The 23,384-nt window shown below is 49.2% G+C and overlaps 1 protein-coding gene and 1 long non-coding RNA gene across 4 annotated transcripts in view; one reads left to right on the top strand and one right to left on the bottom strand.

The window, feature by feature from the left end:
* Window positions 1-23,384, bottom strand: part of ZFHX3 (zinc finger homeobox 3) — a 562,868-nt gene that overhangs the window by 216,887 nt on the left and 322,597 nt on the right. For all 3 annotated transcript variants that reach the window (XM_082062573.1, XM_082062574.1, XM_082062572.1), the window contains one exon: window positions 1,009-1,122. The gene's annotated coding sequence lies outside the window, so the exon portion shown is untranslated. The remainder of the gene's footprint in view (window positions 1-1,008; window positions 1,123-23,384) is intronic.
* LOC309444751 lies at window positions 4,818-6,031 on the top strand. Its single transcript, XR_014185152.1, has 2 exons — window positions 4,818-5,198; window positions 5,457-6,031. It is a non-coding gene; the product is annotated as an uncharacterized lncRNA (long non-coding RNA).

A 23,384-nucleotide genomic window follows, 5' to 3' on the forward strand; every position in this document is an offset into this window, starting at 1 on the left:
CACAGTTTTTAATCTAGATAGAGGATACTGATGAAGTATTTTTGAAGCCTACCATTAATCTTTCTATTGCTATTGATATTACACAAGGTTAGTTTGGTATTACGGAGCATCCTAGATATTAATAGTTATTTTATAATGACTCAGGATATGTAGATATATTGAAACTAGGTACTTCACAGTGACTCAGTGAATTCTAGTTACAGAAGAATTAATTCTGAATTAAATTACCACATTTGGACAACAGGTGCTTTTTCAGCACCAAATCTAATGGTGGAGAGACTAGTAGGAAGAGAAGGGATATTTTTGCCCACGTTCAGGAAGATGCTTTTTCTGCCAGCACATTATTTACCATAGTTTTGGGAAACTGAATATCTAAGAATTGAAACAGACCATCTGAATATGATTTACTCTCAACAATTCACAGGAAAAATTAAACGGGTCAGGAGCCTTATAATTTTCTCATCTTTCCTTATGTCTGCTTGACTATGACAGAAATTCAAGGGACAGTTTTCCACCTAAGAAGATTAGGCCAAGGACATTAGTCATTTGGTCTATTCTTTAATGACAGAAACTAACAGTAAGGGCCAACATAAATAATTAAACAGCAGAGCCCTAATAGTTCCTCACCAGCCCACATAGAACCATAGCCTGATGAGGCATCAATTTGAAAACATCCCCCCAAAAAAGAAAAGTATGTTCTTTTGCAAAAAAATGCCTTTCCATTCACCTTACTGCATTGAAAATAAGATGAGCCAACATTGCTGACCAGCAAGTCAGGTGCTAAAAAATCCACAGAGCCGTTAGAAGCAAGAGCAGCAAACCCAGCAGCTCAGCAGAGGAGAAACGGCACAAAGAGCTGCCAGATCCCAGCCTGAGATCAGCATGGTTTTACAGGTAATGACATCTCCTTTAGTCCAGATTACTGACATGACACACCCCAGCAGGGCTACCAAGACAAAAACCACTTCTCCAAGGCTTCAGAAAATTAGGTCCTGAAGATCTCCCTACCTCAGTATGGAAATGCGAAGGTTATGTCGTGAGATTCGACGTCAACGAGTGGAGTAGAGGAGATGGTTCCTATTCGGACTGGAAAAAGGTTGTATAAACTCTCCAGGTCGATGCCTGCAAATGAAAGAATATGAAGTACATAAGGAATCATGAAGAACTTGGAATAATGCACCACAGAACCAGAAATTCATTTACAGCACTGAGTTGTTAATATTTTTTTATCTGTGTTCAGCTCCCATTCAGTCAACACCCCGAACCGTCCCACCCCTCCCGCAGCTGAACGCTGCCCCAGCGTCCGCATGGGATCGGTGCCTGCGTCCCACAGCACAGGCCCTGCGCCTGCCCGCGCCTTCAGCGCTGACTGCAGCAGCTCTACTTGGTGGCCTTGCCAATGGAAAACCTACAAGGTTATCCGTACCATGGACTCGGACTTGTCCATCAGCAAAGACAAGTTCTACGGTCTCATTTTTCTGTTTTAACCACTGCAGCTCAGTACTGGTTCTCGCCTGGAAGCGAGCGGTGCACAACCACAGGACATGAACTTGTCCGAGACACAACAGGTGAGCGGCTAAAACGGCACGATTCAACGCTTGGTTTAAACACAAACAACAGAAAAAGGAAGCTATTTGAAAGGAAAAATGCACTTTCAGAAAAATGGAAGTTGTTTCCAAACAATGAAAATAGAACAGGATATAAATCCAGCAAGCTAAATGCAGAGCCATGATAAGGCAAGTCAAAACAGGTCCCAAGAACAATTTAACAATTAGCTATGAGAGCTAATAAAAACTTTTCCAACACAAAAGCAGGAAGCCTGTCAGTCACCTAGCACAGCTGATGGATGATCAAGGCGTGAAGGGAGGAATTAAGAAAGATAAGGACACAGCAGCAAAATTAAATTAATTCTTTGCACTGATGTTCACTATGGAGGAGGTCAGGAAGGTTCATACGCCAGAGCAACAAATCACCAGAGGCAGACAGTGCTCCCTCAAGGCTTTTCACAGAGCTCAAACACGAAATTGCCGAACTTTCTTCCTTCCTTTGTATCAGAGGATCGGAAGGTGAAAAATCTTTAAAACAGGCTTCAGGAGCGATCGTGGGAATTACAGACCAGAAAGACACATTTCCAGAACATGCAAAATGGTAGAAAACTGTCGGACCAATTTGAATTGGAAGAGATGAGTAAACGCAGTGTCTTGGGGAGGAGCCTCAAAGCCAAGAGAGAATTTATACGTATAGATCTGTTATCTGATGGAGGAAACAGCCCTTCTAATATGGGAGATTTGGGCTGATACAGTGGAATCAGATTTTCTAAAAGCTTTTCTAGAACATTGCTCACTAAAGGTTCTTAAGGAAACTAAACTGTCATGGAGTAAGGAGGATTAATCTTCCTGCGAACTCCCGATAAAAAGATAGGGAAGAAAGGGTACAAACACAATGTTAGCGAGGGCGGGGAGCTGTGCTGCTTCAGCAGACTCATAAATAACCTGGAGAGAGCAGATAGCGAGGTGGCACGCGGATAATGGAGTTAACACACACAGTTTTTCAGGGAAGTCAAGTTTAAAACTAACGGAGAAGAGTTCCTGAAAAACCTCACAGAGTTCAGTGACTGGGAGATAAAATGCAACTGTGGTCCCTGGTTGAAGAGCATCCTGGTTTTAAGGAGGTATTTTACATCTGCCTTTTTTCAAAGACGCATATTTGCGTGCTTTAGTAAACTGGCTGACTTGGGGAACAACTTGATGCTGGTGTCATTGGACTAGTGGGAGAGGAAAGGTTAAGTCCTTAGTCTGAGATATAGAGATATATACATATATAACTATATGTATGTTTTGCTTTGTTTTTTAACATAGAATAGCATTCCTCATCCTTGGGGAATCTTTAGAGGAAGAGCAGAGGAACAGAAAGAGAAAGCTTTTCGTTTTGGCCATATACCAACATCAGTCACTTGGACTTTGGCAGCTATTTTGAGGACAGATTCCGCCAGTCCCTGCAGTGGTACTGGAGGGGAGACCGTCCTGTTGCTGCCCCCAGGTTAGTTACAGGAGAACACGACTCCACCCTCTGATCCTCTGACAGACTAAATGAAAGACGAACACTTTTAAAATTATTATTATTTTTTCTGAAGGCTCTGCCACGGATGGGATGGCTTTGGCAGAACAGGAGCAACACCTCCCACTTGGAGGGTCATGCTCCACGTGTGGCTGCGAGGTGCAGCCCCCGTGGGGCGCTGGGCTGGGCAGGGCCCCTGAAGCTGCTCTGCAAAGACACGAGCGTCACTGGGGCAACCCCACGAGCAGCCCCGTGCACCCCCCGCAGCCAGCGGGATGGGGGCAGAAAGGGAGGAACGGCTCTGACTCCCACCACAAAACGCTCTTTTCCCAGACCGTGTTCTGGTGGCCACAAGGCCTGTCCCTCTGCAGGGCTCTGGCTGCTCCTCCCTGGCCAGGGACTCCCCTTGCCCTGGTGCGATGGCCACAGCGCCTTCCCCGCAGCAGCTGAGTCATTGTACGGTCAACACGGAGCGTCTGACAACACTGACACCAAATCGAACGCGAGACTGCCCGGGCAGCACGGGAACAGAGCGCGGGGCGCGGTGGTTGCCCAGACGCCTGGCCGGGCCAGCAGTAATGCGGGCGGCATCGCCGCGGGGCGCGGGCAGCGCGGGGACCGCGCTCAAAGGAGCCGCGCTGGTTTTGTCCTGCCACGTGCCCACACACTGAGGCTGCTTGTTTTTGTCTGATCACAATTAGCACCGTGCTAAATTCCTCGTGCTCCACGCTAATTCAGGAGGATGGGCATGTCACACCCTGCCAAGAATTACAGCCGGCTGCTGTCAAGACGGCAGCATGCCTACCCTTTCATTAAGCTTTTGTTTCAAAAGAGAGAGCTTGGGGACGCTCCTTTATTGTCAGAAATTCCTGTGGAGGTGCCAGAGGGTGCGGAGGCCGTGAGGTCTGGCCTGAAGGATGCCGGGGGAGAGGGCTGTGTGAAAGCATAGCAAGGCAGGGGGCTGGTGCTGCCGTCCCTGATCTGTCATGGCGAACTGGCAAATTTAGAAAAACCCGCTCCCTCCAGGAGGCTGAGAACCCAGCACCGCCCCAGCGCTGTGCAGCCGGAGCTGGGCGCTGCGCAGCTGGAGCTGGGCGCTATGCAGCTGGAGCTGGGCGCTGCGCAGCTGGAGCTGGGCGCTGTGCAGCCGGAGCTGGGCGCTGCGCAGCCGGAGCTGGGCGCTATGCAGCTGGAGCTGGGCGCTGCGCAGCTGGAGCTGGGCGCTGTGCAGCTGGAGCTGGGCGCTGCGCAGCCGGAGCTGGGCGCTGTGCAGCTGGAGCTGGGCGCTGCGCAGCTGGAGCTGGGCGCTGCGCAGCCGGAGCTGGGCGCTGCGCAGACGGAGCTGGGCGCTGCGCAGCCGGAGCTGGGCGCTGTGCAGCTGGAGCTGGGCGCTGCGCAGCTGGAGCTGGGCGCTGCGCAGACGGAGCTGGGCGCTGCGCAGACGGAGCTGGGCGCTGTGCGGGCGCTGCAGAGCGCGCTGGGAGCGCGTCCCTCCCGCCCTGAACCACAAACAAGCGGGACGAGGCTGAGCACTGCGCCCACACCCCACCCGCTGGACAGCCGCCGTTAAACCAAATATTCTTGGGGCAGGGTTACGCCCAGATTGCACTTGCCTGACCACAGTCAACGTCATTCCGAAAACCTGAGATGAAAACAGAAAAAACTATTGGTTCCGTTAATACCCCGTATCTGATGGACTCTGCTACCCAGCAGCCGCTCCTGTGCACCATCAGCTCCCAGCGGAGCCGCCTGCTCCCCGTGCCGAGGAGCAGAAACCGCAGGGAGGGACGGAGGGACAGATGGAGGGTCCCCAGCAACCGTACGCATCCCCCTGCAGCGCAGGCCTGGCAGGGTGAGGAGAAGGCGCTCCTTGCCACCTTCTTGTCTTCAATTGTCACAGGAACATTGCTCCTCCTGTGGCCTGGGGCTGCTGTGATGAAGACTGAAACGCCAGCCACAAATCCTGCCCGTTAAGCCGATGAAGTTCCTAACATTTTTGGGTGGTGATTCCCACGTGCCTGATGACGGCCAACATCCGTCACAGCCTCAGCAGCTTGGCTTTGGAAGAGCACTGAACTCCTAACACTGGCCTGTCTGCAGTATCAACGCCATTGTAACCTGTGTAAAACCACAGTAATTCAGTGAGTACATGGAGGATGTTGTGAATTACCGAATTTGTCAGATTAGCAGTATGAGAGCGAACTGGTCAAAATCAACAAAACAATGCTTCACAAAATGCAATTTAACTTATTTTCTTAATTGCTGGCTGATTCCTATTTATGCTAATTCATAACAAATTATGAACTGCTATTATGTAATTGGTAAAATGACAATAACACTTGAGTAATCCCAGAGTGGGTTTGGTGTAGTTTTATTTCCACACTCCATCTCTTCCACAGGTAGGCGCACACGCGGCTGGACCCGTGTTCCCGTGTGACCCACACATGGATGCCGAAATGCCGTCCATTTAAGTGCCCGGCCTTGCTCCGCTCAGCAAAGACTTGACTGCACTGGGCGCTGGAACCGCTTTGGGAGGAACCGTGGCAGGGACACGGACCCCGAGTTCTCCCACAAACACTGGCCCGGATCGGGGCTCCCTTGGGTCACATCCTGCTCTGCTTCCCCACAGCACTCGGCTGCCTTGGAAAGAGGACGGACGGACAAAGAGACACCATCAGCACCTCCGGGAGGAAAGCCACCGGTACAGCATTGCAGTGGGACATCTAATTACTTTTAAACCCTGGCTTTTATCTCTTAGTGTGCATAGCTAATGGAGCCTGACTGAGAGAGCAGGTTGGGTCTGCACTTGACTTCCAGAACTGGGCATTTGATCTGTAATTGTTTTTCAATGATTGTATCTTTTTCCGTGTTATTGCTTTACATGGCTAGGCTTTGTACAATATTGAAAATCAATAAAAGCACATGAAAAAAATGTTTACCCACCCCCCTCAGAAGTTAACCGATGTTGTTAGGATTCTGGCAGGGCTGTTGGAAAGCAGCTAGCCCGGGCTCTGGGCCGCTGGGGTTATGTGCACCGGCCGGCGCCGCGGCTGGGGGGCGAGCAGCCGCGCTTGCTGCCGGCTCTGAGCCAGCCCAGGGGGTGTCACCTCCATTGCCACAGCCGCTTTGGCTGGCACGGAGGATGGCAGAGCTGGAGGGATGGTGACTCTCCCCACCGGCACAGCACGGCTCGCCTGCTCCGGCACGGCCGGTCAGCGCCGCACACGCAACACGCTCACAAATGTTCAGTGCCACCAGCCGCACTGCTTTTTTAATTTCCTTGCTTATACAACAAATCCAAGAAGAACAGAAGTAGAAAAACCCCCCAGCAATCTATTTACTTTCAATTCAGATTAGGATTGGGATATAGATGCTACATGAGGTAATGAGCAGGATGAGCTGAGAACAGGGAGCTCCTTAAGGAGCTGAAGGGATTGACTGCGGGGTGCCTGGCAGGACCGATGGCCTCGAGCGGCCACGCAGGGCTAAAGATGGAGCCGAATCTGCTGCAGCCTTAAGCAGCGAAACCAGCCAGAGGTGACGAGTCCAGAGAACGGGACAATGGGACAAACAGCTGGAAATGCACGGTGACACCAGCACACCCGCACTGGGTCCCGCTGACCCAGCCCGAGTCCTACCTCAGCACACCTGGATACACACACGTCAAATAGTGATTCCCTGCTGGTCTGAGGACTGATCGTAAAACTGAAGCCTGAAATAAGTATTTCATATGCAATGGAAACATTTATATTCCTGAAACAAAAATAAAAAATACTGTTGGTTTGATAAGAATATTTTGTTTGATGCAAGCAAAATCTTCATTTTCAGACTGTGTTTTTTTTTTTAATTACAGTACTTTTTCAAAAGAAAACCATTTTAAACAAAACACAGACAACAGTTTTGTTTTTCATTTTTTTCTAAAATATCTTCACTTTTGTTCAACTTTCTGTCAGTTTAAGGAAATCTTGCAAACTTTTAAAAATGCTTTTTTCTGAAAATAAACTATTTTCATGCATGTCCTGAGTCACCGCGTGAGATTTGTCCCCACGGTGACACAGGGAGAGGTGATCTGCTCCCCAGGCACAGTTGGCGGAGAACTTTCCCTTCCTCTCAAGTTGTGCTAACAGAAGTAGAGCTGGCTGCTAGCGCTTCATTTACAAATACCATGTGTATCCAAACTCACCACACGCGTGAGGAAAGACGACCCCCCAGCGTACAGAGCGCGCGGCCCGGCGGGGCCGTGTCCCCGGTCACAACGCCGCACGCTCCTGCCAAACCGTCTGCTGGGAACACACACACGGTTCCTCAAGTTCCCATCAGCTGGTCACGTTGGCCTGCGCATGGATCCGGCTCCACAGCTTGGAATTCTTCAGGAATTCAAGCCTTCCAGAAACATATCGCTTAGCTTTATTACAGTATAATAATGATTTTAAATAACTTCGTAATATGTTCTATAATCTTTTTTTAAAGTGCATATTATTGCACCGTCAGGGTTTCATTCAGTCAGTAACAGTGCAGTCAAAGCAACAGATCCGAAGGTAAACACGAGGGAGAAGGTGCAGGGTGCGAAGTGGCCCCTTTCCCAGGTTTAGAACTTGCTTTTCCAAGCTGCCAGCTGCTCTGCAGACAAGCCGTAGTAATTGTGGGACAATTTGTGTATTCTTAAACTAAAATATTTTTAAGTTAAAGCAATGCATAAATTATTTATTCATTTGTATTTGCATTTAAATAGTTGAAAAATGTCCAAATTAACTGCTTTGAAATTTGTTCCAAAATTTCCCCCTAGGCTGTGACCTTGTGGCCAAGTTTAATCTCAAAGCAAATTGGAAGAAGGGTTTATAACTAAAACGTCAAATGGCTCTGAATGTGCTTTGCTTCAGAGAATCAACTTGTTCTTTTGCAAACTCAGCTGAGTGTTCAGTTTGAGGCCCAAAGCTTGGTTTTCGGGCATGGGTTTTCCACCAAGTTCCCCACATCTAGTGTTGACGACTCAAGACTTTGTTGGAGATGTTTTGTCTCGTGCTCCTTGGTGGTTTCCCTACAGCTCCTGCTTGCGGGCTCACCCAACACCACCAGCAGCTCAGCCTTCAGTGTAAAACCATTTCTAATGCTCACGGTTGTGGTGAAAAGCATTAAGTGTTAGAGACCAGAATACAAGTGAAAACGGCAACTGCATTACTTGTAATAATCTATACATTATTGTGTCAAATCTGAGATTTAGGGAGGTCAGCTCACGGCTGTGAGAGCATATCATTAATATTTCACATCACCTCCAACCTCGCCCGCACCTCCAACCACTCCCGCAGCCGCCCCGGGCAGCGGGCACTGAGCGCAGAACCAGGCACGTTTGTGACGGTTCCTGCGGTAAGTTTAGCTGCATGAACGTGCCTCTTCCTTGGTCAGAAGATTAATTCATTCCACTGTCCCTCACAGGAAAACTGCCCAGAGGGAAGAGCAGAGGCACAGGCACCACTCTAAGTTCTCAGCCACACTGAAGTGTCAGGAACCAGCATGGAAGGTGGTTTCCTGACAGCGTGTGTCCTGATACCAGTTGCCCCAACATGCCCCCGAGATAAGGGGGAGCTCCTGTGCTCATGACTGTGCTCCTTTGGGGAACAGAATGAAGAAAACAGATACAAAAGAAAACCCCTAAGTGTACAGAAGAGGACAAAAGGGTGAAAAAGAGCCAACATGCTGTGTGCAGTGTAATTGCCCTTTCTTTTATATGATTATAAGACTCTGTGATTCTTTAAAAAAACCTCAGAGAGAACAACCCAAATCCTCCCTCTCCCAAAATACTCACATGTCAATTTATATAAAACAAACCCAATTTACTAACAAATGCAAAAATATTAAAACAGAGAACTAAAAAGCACATTAAGCATTTTAGCTACCTGTAAATAAAGTTATCAGTTTAAAAAGTGAAGATTAAAAAAAATACATGAAATAGCAGTCAAGAAAACATGAAGTGGCTGGTAATTTCTCTGGCACAGGAGGTTGGCAGGAAGAGCACGAGAAGTACTGGACAATCCCAATGGATGGGATTGGGGACAGCACTAACAGACTAAAAGCACTGCCAAAGCCTCCGCTGCCCCCTTAGCTCCTTCCCATTGCCAGGCTCTGGCTTAGAATCCTCTGCGAACTGGAAACTCTGTTCGAATCCCTTCTCCTGGCTTAGGGGCAGCACGTGCTGGAAGCACAGCAAAGAAACAGATTTTGTCAGGGAATGCCTCAGAGCTGGGCCGGAGGGTGGGGACAGCGGGGAGCAGCACTGTGCCACCAAAAGCCCTTGAAGTCCCCAGAGGAAGCCTGAGCAGACGCACATCCCAGGACAAGGGGCCTGGCCGTCCCCTGGGCCCTGCGCAGAGCAGCGCTCAGTAACACCGCCCGCCTGCTTCTGCCTCCTTCCCTGGGACGTCCCCTATCGCTCCCATTTCAACAGTCCCCAACACTGGTGTTTTCCCCCCACGCAGCCGCGCGCCCTGGCCGAGGCCCCTCCACAGCACTGCAGCGGGTGTTGCACACAAAGGCAGGCACCGAGAGCATGGATTATGCGTTTGGTATCTCGCCGGCTCATGCAGCGCGTATATATCTTCTGTAAATAACCCTCAGTTTTCACATGGATTATTTAGACTTTCTGATGAAACTGCAGAAATGTCAATGCGGCGCCTGAGCGCCCAATCAGGCAGGCGCTGCCTGACCCCTGCCCGCTCCTCTCCAGCGCCGCCGCTATTATCTTCAAGGGGAAAAACCCTCCTTGTCTCTCGTTATACCTTTTTTTATGAGCTAGGATTCTGTTAATAACGACTCCATGTTACATAAAACAGATACATTAATGTCACCAAGTCCCAAAAGTACTGAATCAAGCTGACTCCTTCAGAAAGGAAGAAAGTAATAGATACAAGCAAGGGGAAGCCTTAATAAGAGTGCAGAGCCTAAGGACGGGGAGAGCTCCACCAGATCGCTTTCTCCTTCCTATTTGAAACCGGGTATTTAAAGGGCCATGTGGCTGGAGAAGATCAGAGTCCTGGCAAGATGACTGTGAGCACAGCATCAAAGCGAGCAAATGAAAGGTGATTTTAGGCGGCGCTGCAGAGGCGCGCTCGGCCCGCCGCACCGCCTGCCCCTCACTGCTAATGCGGACCGGGGATGGGGAGTCTCGCAGCCCCGCACCCTGGCTCTCACCTTGCATCGCTGCAACAAAAGCGCTGCCCTGGACCAACAGTTTTGGAGAATGAAGTTGCCTGGACTCAGTTTAGAGGAAAAAGTAGCCAAACCTTGGACCTATGCATATGGCTGAGATTATTTTTATTCCTCTACAGCTGGAGCAGACATTACAATCAAAAGCAATACCCAGTGACTGTTGGTGCTAGACAAATATTAAAATAAAACAAAGTCTCTAATCAGAGGTATGAAGACATTTAGCAGCAAAACTTTAATATCTGAACATTTCAGACAAGCAAACCCAGGGCAGCTGGCCCAGCAGTGCTGTGATGAGAGGCGCTGCCAGAGCCCACACAGACACACGGTGTCAAAAAAACGGGAATTACATCCAGGGAACAAGAAAATGGATTAATACATGTGTAAGTAGTCGCAAGTAGTTTATAGGAAAGAAAACCACCTTCAAAATCTAGGTTATGTTTGCTGAATCTTGTTTGGCCAGGCATTGGGGCTTTTTCCACCAGATGCAGACACAGCAGATATTTTGATTCCCACATTGATGAACCTGGGAAAGGGTAAAATGTTAAGGCCAAGACAAGGCACACAAACAGATGCAGCATCTTTTATAGAATGGCACCCACTAACACATCAGGGTGAATTTGGCCCAGGGAAAACATGAGGAGAAGATGAGAAGCCCTGTGGAGCCCCAGCCTGGGGCTCCGGAACAGTGAAATCAGGGCAACAACAGCAGCCACGACATCTGCAACCTGCAGGCCAGCTCAGGAGTCACCTCACCTGCACGTGTGAAAACAGGGGAAAAGCTCCAGTCATGGTAAAGATCTGAGCCACAGACTTTTGTGTCCTTCTTTCACCTGGAGAGCACAGCACGCTGCGGAGTTCCCACATGCAACAGGCCATATACATATACACGTACATACATATATACATATACACACAGTGGGTGAGCTGGGAGCCACCTGGAGCCAGTAACACCCAAGACACGTGGCTGTTGAGTAAGGGAGGCAAAGGGCAAAGGAGGCGGCAGGAGGTGGGTGCTCGGGAAGCCTTTCCCAGGCTCCATCCATCGGCTGCTGCTCGGTCCGGCACAGGAAACACCTCTCACGACAGATGGAGCTTGTGCAACAGCCCTGGACCAGCGCTCAGGTGCCGCTCAGGCTCATCTGTGCAAACAAATCCACACTGAGCTCCCCGACAGAGACCCTCCAGAGCATTAGATCTATTCAAATCTGTATTTTGCAATTACTTCAGTTTACTTTGCTTCTTTTCTAGGTTTTATGCTAACGGATGGAGGATCAAGCTGCACTTAAAAAAATATGGTTTTTTCTGGGTTGTGCCACTGTTAAAACAAATTTTAAATCATGTGATACAATAACCATGTTGATTGATAGGTTCACTATAGACCAACCTCTGCATGTTTAATAGAGCAAAATCTGACGTAATCTATTAATTTCACGTAAATAAAGTACATGACACATTAGCTATTTTTCTTAATTCTCTACTGCAAGATGCTCAAACCGTGATGAGGTTTGTGGTTCTGCAGCGCACCATAATACAGCACCCACCACCGACTCCTCCCAGCAATTTGGTGCAAAAGTTACCATCTCTCTGTCTCTCTTCCTAATTCATAAAATGGACGTACCAATTTTGATCTCAGAAGTGGTAAGAGGATTAATTTGTGAACAACCAGAAGTATAATGTAAGTGCTAGGTGCAATTATTTTAAGTGCTAAATATCTCACGATGATGGCAGGTAGGAGTACAACAGCAATGAGACCGCAATTCTGGTTGTTTTTTTTTGTTATTATTATCATACAGACAATGCTACCCCGCAAAGTAGACCAGGCACCTTCCAGATCAGGAGAGAATGCGACCCTTACTCTGAAAGTGCCTGATCTAAAAGGTCAAAGATGAAAACAGGGAAAGGAACTCAGGATACAAAGGAATCTATGTAGTGACAGGTCCCAGCTTGTTATTTTAATTAAAAAGATGCAAAATCTTTCCTATTGCCTCTGTCAGCCCTCTCACCCAAGCTCTTGAGACTAGGAATCCAACAGATCCAGCCCAAACGTGTTTCCAGAGATCCACGTGTGTCCTGCCCAGAGGGTCCCTTGAATTCAGAGGCTTCGTGTGACTTACAGGGGGCAAATTGAGGAAAAATCCCACAACGCTGGACCCTCCGCACCAGCATACATGTACAGTTTGAGAAATGCATGTGCTGCACTGAACACAGTCTCCTTTCTCAGAGGAGCCTGGCACGGCCTCAGATGGACCATCAAATCCTCTGAGCCAAATACAGAAAAATGCTACATTATCAATGATTAGAGAGCGAGACGGCAGAGTCATGTTAGTTTAAATCTTCAAGAGCTTCACCAGGGGTTAGAGATCCCACCTGTCCCCTTCCCAATGCCTCCTAGTCCTTCCCGTTGGCTTTGCCCCAAGCCCAAGGCAAACGTCTCCCGGCAGAGCCGCCTGTGCTCCGCTCCCCGCGTGCCCCCGGAGCCCAATGGATATTCCTTCAGATGTCTAACAAGCGTTGAACACAACTGAGGTTTAGAGAGAGACAGAAATCAATACGGCAGCTTCCACTAGTCACGCTGAGGGATTAGCCGTCCCAAGGAACAGCACAGACGGCTGAATAGGAGAAGCATGACTCCGAATACCGGCAGAGGTTTATGGAGCTGGAAGCAGCCTCTGGCTCTGCCAGCCCCGCTGGTGGAAGAAAGGCGGGTGCAGGGGATGCCGGAGCCGGCGTGGATGTGCCAGCCAGGGAGGGGCCATCGGTGTCCAAGCCGTCATGCCGAGTGGCCACCGGTGTGTTCCAAACTATTCACGTTTGTTTCTCCTGATGTCCAACAACTAAGAGCAGAGATGATGAGGACCCACATACTGCCAAAGGCACTCACAGAATTTCCCTTGCATTTCAGAATGCCCTCTGGTCCCCGAGATACTCACATGTATTTACCATTATGAAGTTTAAACCCATGTCTGTACGCTGTTGCCTGGTCATGCAGGACCATTGGAGAACGAGCATGAACTCCAGCTCAAAGCATCAGAACTGCTTCAGATTTGCTCCATTTTAGGAGTTTTGAATGTGCTAACCAATTATTTGGAGAAATGGCCTAACAGTAAACATGGTGCAAGGGGATCAGGAACATGCCTGTGACCACAAACGCCATCCATGAGCTGGGCAGTCGCCTCCTGTGGTGCAGCCTGGTACAGCCAAACACACCAGACGTGGCACGTCTGCCAGGTGTGGGGCTGATCACCAGAACCGGCTCTTTAGCCCCAGAACTGCTGGCAGCAGCTGTGCCCCCAGCCTGCCCTCACCCTGCAGGCCTTCTGCCCCAGGCGGGGCCGGCAGTGGCATGGGGGCACTGCGGCGTTCCCACCCGGCACCGGCAAGCCCTGCACCCGCCTGCCCAGGGCTGGGCGCGGTACCACCCCGGCCTTCCTGGCCCCAACCCCTGGGCTCCAGCTGCCCCAGCTGAGGCTCATTGCTGCTGGCTGAGATCAGACTCACCAAACCAGACATCTGCCCCATTCCTACCCCCATCGCTGCTTCTTCCACATTCACCTAAAATACGAGCACATGTGCTCGCCCCCCCAGTGCTTGTGCTCCCAGTAAGTGCCCGTCCCCTCCCTCCAGCGCTCCCATCCAAGGCAGCATGTCACAGCGGTTTGCCAGTCACGGCGGTTTGCTGGTCCCGGTTCCAGCGTGTCCCCGGGGAAAGCAGCCGGGCTGCCCGCGAGGAGCTGCCTCCTGCCAGGAGCTGCCTGACCCCCTCACCGGCAGCGCCATAAATCTGCCCCACCTGATGGGAGATGGGCTTTTTAGGATCTCTCAGGGTGCTTGGAGGTAGCACTTCTATGAACTCCGTGCCACAATAAATAATGCTACCTGCAATATGTCTTTGGGAACGTGTCAGCAGCAGCTGTCCTGCCATGAATTTTTATTCTTTTGCCGTCTGGAAGATAGATTCCAGATACAGCGTTTCCCCGCACTTAGTGTCAAATCTCTTTACCCCTTTGCCCCGGCAGAATGACAGGGACCACAAATAAAATAAAATAATAAAAAAGAAGCATAGGAAAAATGGCCTGAGAGCAGAGGGAAAGCACTAAACTCACCTCTCTTTGCGGCTGAGCAGCTCCAGAGATGACAGCAGTGACTATGGGCAGGGGCAATTTGGAATCGGAAGAAGGTAATTTTTGTGCACTGCAGATAAGACTTCTGCAGGAGGATTCCACAGAAAAGAGTGCAAAGATAAAATTGCTATAAAGAGCATAATGCACGTAGAACCAGAAGACAGGGGGACGTGGGTATGCATGCCACCCCAAACTGCTGTGCCGCAGATGGGGAAATAACGTACTGACCCCAATAAAGTAAGAGGTTTTTAATGAAAGAACCTTTCTCACTGTAGATAAAAAGGTCACACAGAAAGACTAATGAAATGGCCTAAATATTTGCAAATCTTGCACTGCAGATCTGATACCAAGGTTAGAGTGCAAAAGGAAGAATGCTGTAACAATTACCAACAGGAATCCCATGAAAAAAGAATTTGCAGTTGGCATGAGAATCTTGTAATGGTCATTTGGGTTGCGGCAAGTGGCATCAGCGCAGCCCGGGCCGGGGGGTAGGGGTGGTTAAGCACTTGGTTAACGAGCTGGACGTGCGCAGACACCTTCAGCGAGTCTCTGCGGACACACACAGCGGGAGGAGCTGGCGCAGCACAGGGTTGTGCTGCCGTTCGGAGGGACCTCAGAGGGGCCAACAGGAACGTGGGGTTCAGCAGAGGGACCAGCCCGTCCTCCCCGTGGGGAGCAGCCTCAGGCTCCAGGACGCGGCACAAGGACACGGGGCTCCTGGGACATGGGGCTGAGCAGCAGGCAGCGGGGAGCCCCGTGGCAGAGCCCGGCACACCCGGCTGTGCCAGGAGGATATCACCACAGGGACATCGGAGTACCGGGACCAGCGCTGGGCATCCAGGGCAGGACAGACATGGACCCACCGGCTGGAGGGGCGATCTTCTTCCAGCCGCCGTGCCCTGCGACCTGTCTGAGCAATCCAGGCGTTACTGTCTGGTAACCACATACAACAACTCAGTAAACTACCCTTAAGGCTACAAAATACTTTCAAAAACCCAGGCAGGTAAAATATTATTAGCTGTACAATTCAGTTGGGAATAAGAGAAATATCTGCTCAAACAATAGTATAACAGCAGGAAAAACTCTGTAAAAGGATAAACAGTTCCAACTAGATAGGAGTTCACATTGCACAATTTGTTTTCCTCTCAGTTTTCCCTCTTCAAGCTCAATGTCTTATATAAAACCAAAATAATTACTCTCTTCCATTTCTGAACACTGTCTGGGCTGCAGTACAATCTTATCTTAATTTGAAGACATTATTTTACTTTCTTTCTTTACTCTGATGAATTCAGCACGTTTCACATCCCTTACATCTAAAAGATATCAGCACTCCAGTATCTTCACATTAATATGCACATGCCAGTTAGATAGTATGTTAAAGACATCGCTGTTCCACCATTAAGTCACCATTGTCCCATCTTCAAGTGCAGTCAGAATATATCGCTGCCATACGAAACATTCCCTCCAGCACATGTGCTTCCCAATTCACATCAAGCGTGATGGCACCGTACCTCAAATACAGCTGCCCGGTTGCCCTAACGACTGTCCTCTCCCTGCTCCCACTTTTGAAAATGACCTTTAAACACCAGAATTGGGACTGTTAGATGTGTGTTTCTGAGAACAGTCGTACAAAACAAGCCACCCCAGATCTCTCGTCCCCCAAAGATGTTGAGCAACTGCTTTTGCCACACAGCAGAGCTGAAGTGGAGGAGATTTACAAGGTCATTGACAAATGGAAGTATTGATTGAGTATTAAAGTGTCTTGTGATTAATACAGCCTTCGAAGTAATTAGTGCAAAAGATCTCTTATATCTCCCCATGTCTAAATAATGTATCTGTGAACATGCAGGCCCCCTGTCAATCACCCTGGCTGAGGCCAAACACCATCTCACCTGATAACTCATTTGGAAACGGGGCTTCCTGCCTGCTGAACCACTTTCAGCAACAGCAACTCTTCCCTAATTGCCTGGGGTGACCTATATTTAGAGCCTTGCCATTCAGTGGGGGGCTAGAAAGGAAGAGAGCTGGAAAAATGCTAAAGCACGCTATTCCAACAATGGTAAAAACCCCGGAGAGAGAGCAGAGGCGCAGGACAGAGCGGGCTGAGCGAGCGAGGCAGGAACGCGCCCGGCGGCTGCTGCCACAGCTGCTGCGGCCGCACAACCCCCCGCACGCCGCCCCGGCAGGACGGAGGGTTTCATACAGTACTTGACGGTAAAACTGAGAATTATGGAACTACCGTTTGGTTTTTAATTCAAAAAAACAGGTAAGCCAAGGTGGACACAATTTCTCCCAGGTATCCTCAGCTTTTACGGAGAAAGACACGTTCGACTCCTACTTTTCGAGCTATATCTGCATCTGGCTCACTAACAGATCCCAGAAATCTATTATTAGAATTTCTATGATTAGAATAATAGAAAACAGGGTTGGAAAATACCTCAGAAAGTCACTAAATTGATCTTTCTACCCACAGGCAGAATCAATTACACCTAAGCATCCCGGTATCCTGGTATCCTAGATGGGAAGGCCGGGTCATGTTAATCTAATAGCAGACTGGTTGTAAGCTCTTCATCAACTTGCATCATCTGCATCCTCACTCCTTTCCCACTCCCTGGGACCAACAGGCTCCCAGCAAAGTTTAACTGGTCTAGAGGTACAGGACTGCAGGAATAAGAACAACTTACACTCTAAAAGAAAAAAGTATGTTCCAAAACCAGAAAATCTTCAGGATGAAGTAGATAATGGGGGAAAAAAAGAGGGTAGAAATGTGTAGGAGGTATAGAAGCACCAGGGAAGGAGGACAAAGACAATATGAACAAACTCAAAAAGCCTACGTTTTGGGAACATTATTGCTGATTTACTTCCCTTTTTTTGCAGCTACTTAAGGATTTCATTTGTTTGTTATTCTATAGTGGAATATAATACCTAGATAACAAATATACACAAGAACATGCTGAGAAGACGATTATAAACAGACGTACGAAGTTGCCCTGTGGGCAGGTCGGGCTGTCGGCAGTCACTGGAACCGTGCCGGAGTTTTTCTGGAGCGAGCTGGAGTTTACTGGTCACCCAACCTGGGAGGTGCATGTTCTGCACTAAGTGCTACTTCAGCTAAATAAGCAGTTTTACACCTTCTGGTGCTTTTTGGAGTCCACGAAGCACCAGGTACTCATCTGATGTCTTCTTGATCTCTTTCCTACCATTTTCTTTAAACAATTGTAATCACAGGGTTTGTCTGAAGCACACTTAGAGATTGTTAAACATTTACTGCTCATTGGGTAAATAAGGCTCTGGGAAAGAGTTTCCTTCAAACTCATTCATTTCTGAACTGCTATTTGATTCCAGTTCAGCAAAAGCGAAGAGCAGAACTGCAATCCCACTATCCATGTCAACCTCTCTCACGTTTCCTCTAGCGGAGCCAGAGGTCTGGTGTAAAACACAGAACCACAGCAGTTTTACAGAAACGCTGCCCGCGCTGTGGCCACGGCTGGCGGGCAGAGCAGCATGGCTTGGGGACCGCAGCAGCACGGCTTGGGGACCGCAGCAGCACGGCTTGGGGACCGCAGCAGCACGGCTTGGGGACCGCAGCAGCCGTGCTTGGGGACCGCAGCAGCACGGCTTGGGGACCGCAGCAGCCGTGCTTGGGGACCGCAGCAGCCGTGCTTGGGGACCGCAGCAGCACGGCTTGGGGACCGCAGCAGCCGTGCTTGGGGACCGCAGCAGCACGGCTTGGGGACCGCAGCAGCCGTGCTTGGGGACCGCAGCAGCCCAGCTTGGGGACCGCAGCAGCCGTGCTTGGGGACCGCAGCACCCACGGACCGTGGGGCACACACAGCCCACACCAGCCACTGCACAGCTGACTTCCAGCCATTAAACAATGCAATGTATGGGAGTTCATCACTCACATTCTACATAATCAAATCAGAGCAATTCCTAAACTACTTTAGAGGGGTAAAAAGAAGGAAAAATCCTTCTTCCTGGAAGACAGTGGAAGAAATCCAAACCTGGGACTTGTGGCTTTTTCTTTAGACAAAGCCCTAGAAATATTCTCCTGTCCTTAGTGCTAATCGCAGTTCCTTTTTTCTTGCACCTGCTAATGTTCCATAACTCATATGTCCCTGTTCCTTCCCCTCTTACAAGTTTATTTATTATTACTATTTTACCAGCTATTGGTTCAACACACTCCACTCAAATATTCATCATTTAGTTCTCTGGGTAAACCGTATTTAATCAGCACAGGAGAGAAAATAGCATAATTACAGATGCCGGATGCCATTCCACTCGGAAGAAACGCAAGTCTGTCTGCAGCGGCTCAGTGGCGCCTGTGCTGCGGCATCGCCAGCGCGGTCACCCCAGGCTGGCCATGGGGCAAAGGCACCTGCTGGCACCCAAATCCCTGGCACAGGGAGCGGCGGAGAGGAGACAGGGAGAACCTACAAAGGATAATCAGAGAACATCAGAATTTGTCACAATGAAGCTAGTGAATGCTTTTTTTGAGAGAGAGAGAGAATATGATAAGCCAAACTCCTACATTAATTACAGTGCAGGAAAACAAGGTTGCTATGCAGATATGAGGTGGTTGCAAATAAATCCTGTCCACAAAAGTATTCTCTTGAGAGCAAGGCCAAAGGCAGTGCCGGCTGCACAGCTGACGGCAGGTCGAGCTGTGCTGCGGCAGCCGGGGCTTCGATGAGCAGGGGCTCGGCTGCCCCAGTGCTCAGTCTGCCTGGCATCGAGCTTTACCGCGGCTTTGGCAGGACAGGGGCTCGGCTGCCTCGTGCTTGGTCTGCCTGGCACCGAGCTTTACCAGGGCTGCAGCAGCTCAGGCTCGGCTGCCCCAGTGCTCGGCCTGCCTGGGACCGAGCTCTACCAGGCTGCACAGCAATGGTTCAACACCAAAACGCAGGGCAGGGAGGACATCCACCCAAATCACCAGCCTGGGGTTGTGCCCAGTCCACTTTGCACCAATTATAGTACTTCTGTGTCATGAGGGTTTTTTAAGGTAAATAATTCTATTTTAGTTATGCTAATGGACAAATTCTTTACTGATCGATAAAGACCAAAAACTTATTACAGCAACAAAGATGCAAATAGCTTCTCAAAGTTGCCTGGAGTGGGACAGTCTTCTCCAGCTGGCACTGAACCACCTAAACCCTGACATCACCCTCATATCCAGCACCCCAGCTTACCCTGGTCACGGCATAAAATGCTACAGGAGACATTTTACCTGAGGATGCTTCTTATTCATCACTTGACATCAGTGCTCAGAAACGGCTGCCCAGGTTCAGACAGAACAATGGCCAGAAAGGCTGAGTGTTGTATTTTATTTATTATTTATTTTTTGCTAATAATACATCTGAGGTTTAGATAAGTAACTAAGAGGAAGGAGAGCTCCTTCTAGTCCATCCTGCTGCCGACAATTAAGAAACCTCAAAGTAATTTTTGAAAATGTCAGCGTCTCATTTAGCAAACGGATAAATAATGAATGAAGCATAATCACTGTCCTGTGCTGGTGGTACAGCTTCGCGGTGTCATTAGTAAACTAACGGTATAATATCTTCGTGTCACAGTTTAATTATATCTTGTAATTAGTTTCAGCAATGGATTGCACAGAGTCAGGCCCCCTGAGCTAAACAAAAGGTAATAGAACTTTCAGAGTCCTCGCATAAATCAATTATGAAAGTGTCCTGTGTTATTTGAGGCTTGTTTGCTGTAATTTTATGCACAAAGAAGAAATGATCCCTGCTGCCTATGGAGGACGATTCACCTCACCCATTGCCTGCTTAAACGAGCCCACGTGCCCCAGGAGCAGGAGCCTGCGCGGGGAACGGCCCATGCAGCCGGGGAACAGCCCATGCAGATGGGGAACAGTCCATGCAGATGGGGAACAGCCCATGCAGTCGGGGAACGGCCCATGCAGGCGGGGAACAGCCCATGCAGATGGGGAACAGCCCATGCAGATGGGGAACAGCCCATGCAGCCGGGGAACGGCCCATGCAGGCGGGGAACAGCCCATGCAGCCGGGGAACAGCCCATGCAGATGGGGAACAGCCCGTGCAGACCAGGAATGGCCATACAGCCAGGGAACGGAATGGCCCGTGCAGCCGGCGAGGTGGTGCTATGGTTTCACTGTCATCACTGCTGTGTTAGAGGCTGCTGCTGAAGTTTGGCATCTTACAGGTATTATTTGTGTAATCCTGTGTCCAAAGCTGTATGTTGTTGCATCTCTGTTCACCACCCTGAGATGACCACGTCACCATTCAGACAACACCTACACCTTCCTTCTGCCTCTCCTTCACCCACAGCGTGAAAAAAATCCCCCATGCGAGACGTCTGGTCACTGGTTTGTATTCCCACAGCAAGACAAGCCACCAGCATGGGTTCCCGGCCCAAGGACCGTCATCCTCCTACAAACACACTTGGGTTAGTTCCTTCTCCTGCCTAATTTCTGCTCTTACTCATTTGCTGCCGCAGGAAGGAATCAAGCAGAAAGAGGGGAACAGATCTGTACAGGCTGAAGGGTCTGCTGAGGTTACGCAATTGTAATTGCAGCAGATCAAAATCTTTGCTGCCACCCTGCCGGCTGGTGCTTAAGCTCTGGAAATTCTAGAGAAGACTCTCTTTTCTTAAGAGCTCTTTATACGGCACCGGGAGTGTGTGCATATGGAAACTGCAGACACAAAGCCCTGTGCCTGTACAGCTGTGAATGATCTCCACTACCCCAGCCTACAACTTCTCATATAGTTTCAGGAGAAAAAAGAGTTGCATTACTGGAATTAAATGTATAAAATAATGTTTTGCAGTTCAGGCTTAATAGCTGTATTTTATTTGCATATTTTTTTCCACAGTCGTCTTAAGAGTACTGTGTCTTCTGTTACCGCTTCTCTACATACTGATGCACACACATTGCTCCCACTGCTCTGCGTCTGAGTGCCTGGATCATTCATCTTTTCATGTTCCTCCTCTGCCCCCACTGCTTGGTGTTGGAAGCTCCCTGTGTTACATGGGATGGAGTAGGAGGAAAAAAAATAATAAAAAAAGCACCAACATCTCAGTGTGTCTAATTTTGGCCTGCTGAGATCTCCCAACGCCAAAAGGCTGAAGGCAGAAGCAAAGGGCTGTGCACAGGTCGGGCTGTGGGATCCCTCCTGCGCGCAGCAGAGGGGCGCGCAGAGCAGTGTGCCAGGTGCAGGACACGGCACCCTCGGGGTTCTGATCCACCTGGGTCCTGGGTCAAAGCCCTCAGCAAGTCCCCTTGAAAGTGAACCTAGTGGCACGCTGGCCTTCCTGTTTATACGGCAACTTACAGGTTTAAATGAAAACCTGCTTGATAAAGCAGCCTGAATCCTCATATTGTGAGCCCTTCAGCAAATTTAACAAAAGAAAAAGCACTGACTAGAAAAAAAGGGGAAAAAAAAGTCCACTCGTCGAGCGGTGCTGCAATCCGGCTGGTTGCTATGGCGACATGATGACTTGTTCACATGGCAACATACCTTAGGTCCACTATTAAAATGATGAGAGTAAACTGGGTTGCACAGAGCAGAGCATCCTGTGTGCACAACCCTCCCCAGCAGTGGGGAGAGGAAGGAGAAAGGAGAGAGGAGAGAGGGGAGAGAAGAGAGAGGAGAGGAGAGGAGAGAGGAGGAGAGGACAAGCAGCTTCGGTGGGCAGTGGAGAAGGGAGAAGGACAGAGTTCTAGATCTATATCTGAGTGACAGCCACGCAGATAACAAATTAAATGTTGCTTTGGTATAAAATCTGCCTTTATAAGCTAAAAGCTAAAGGCTGTTTTCCACACATCAGTAACGTGCTCCAGAGGGCACTGAACTCTTTGGAAGTGACCTCTAGTGAGCACCGGCAAAAAAAAATAGGTGGGGGAAGGGGGAAAAAACATCACTGGAGATCCTATCAACACAAAACCAAACGTGTTGAAAATAAAACCTAAGGAATAGCTGCTACAGCAGTGAGATGCAATCATGTAGTTTGTCATTTACATTAAAATCCTAAAAAAATAGCGAGTGGTAAATTGTGCAACATCTACTTAGTCAGAATGAATACCCAAGATTGCAAACCATATATCCTCATTGCAATATTATTGGTGTGTTTTCTGTAATTCTTTTAATTTTAACAGATCTACGCATCTCTTTCTGATAGCACAGAAAATTGCAATACTGCTGGGGAAGTCAACATAGAGTTGTCCCTCATTTAGATGAAGGACAGGATGAATCTCCTTGGTTTATGAAGCATCTACATTACACAACAGACACGAGAAATCTCTGAAAATATAAAACATGAGAAAAAAAATACCTTTAATACAGATTCTATTTTAGCTCTGCCACCTTTCTTTTCTCACTCCCTGCAGAAGGCAGCAGCAGTTTCCGTTCCCCTTCGCCTGCCCCGCTCTGCCCGGTGCCAGGCGCACGGAGGGGCCACGGGCCCATGGTTTTCGCTGTGGCAGCAGAGCTGGGCTCCTTTCATGTCTATCACTGATGAAACAACAGCTTTGTCCCCCTCCCCGAAACACAGTGAACGATAACTGCCTCATAGGGACGGTAAACTGTACGTGGAAAAAAAAAGAAACCTTCTGGTGTCTATCAAGCTATGATGACAGCTGCACTCATGTTTCCTCCTGAGGACCAAAATAACTACAAAGTGCATGAAATCATTAAGCCCATGAAAATCCCAGAGGTAGGCTTGGGCTAAACCTCACAATTTCCCAACCGAAAGGCATCAAAGAACAATCCCTCATAGCTGATTTGCTGTTTCCCTTGCTCTGCACACCTGTGCGGTGAAGTTTGCCTGCGCTCCGGGTGAGGTTTCCTGCCCGGGCAGCCGCCGCGGGCGGGAGAGGACGGCGCTGGAGAGCCCGAGTTGGGGCAAAACGCCTTCCAGTGCCTCTGCATTGCGCACAGCGCAGCTGCACGCTCCCGGGCTGCGGGAGCTCTCCCGCAACAAGGGCATCTGGCGTTTCAAGGTAAAGTCAATACCATGTTTTCCATGAGT

The sequence above is a fragment of the Streptopelia decaocto genome (assembly GCF_964273445.1).
Source record: "Streptopelia decaocto genome assembly, chromosome: 11".
Classification (NCBI taxonomy): Eukaryota; Metazoa; Chordata; class Aves; order Columbiformes; family Columbidae; genus Streptopelia; species Streptopelia decaocto.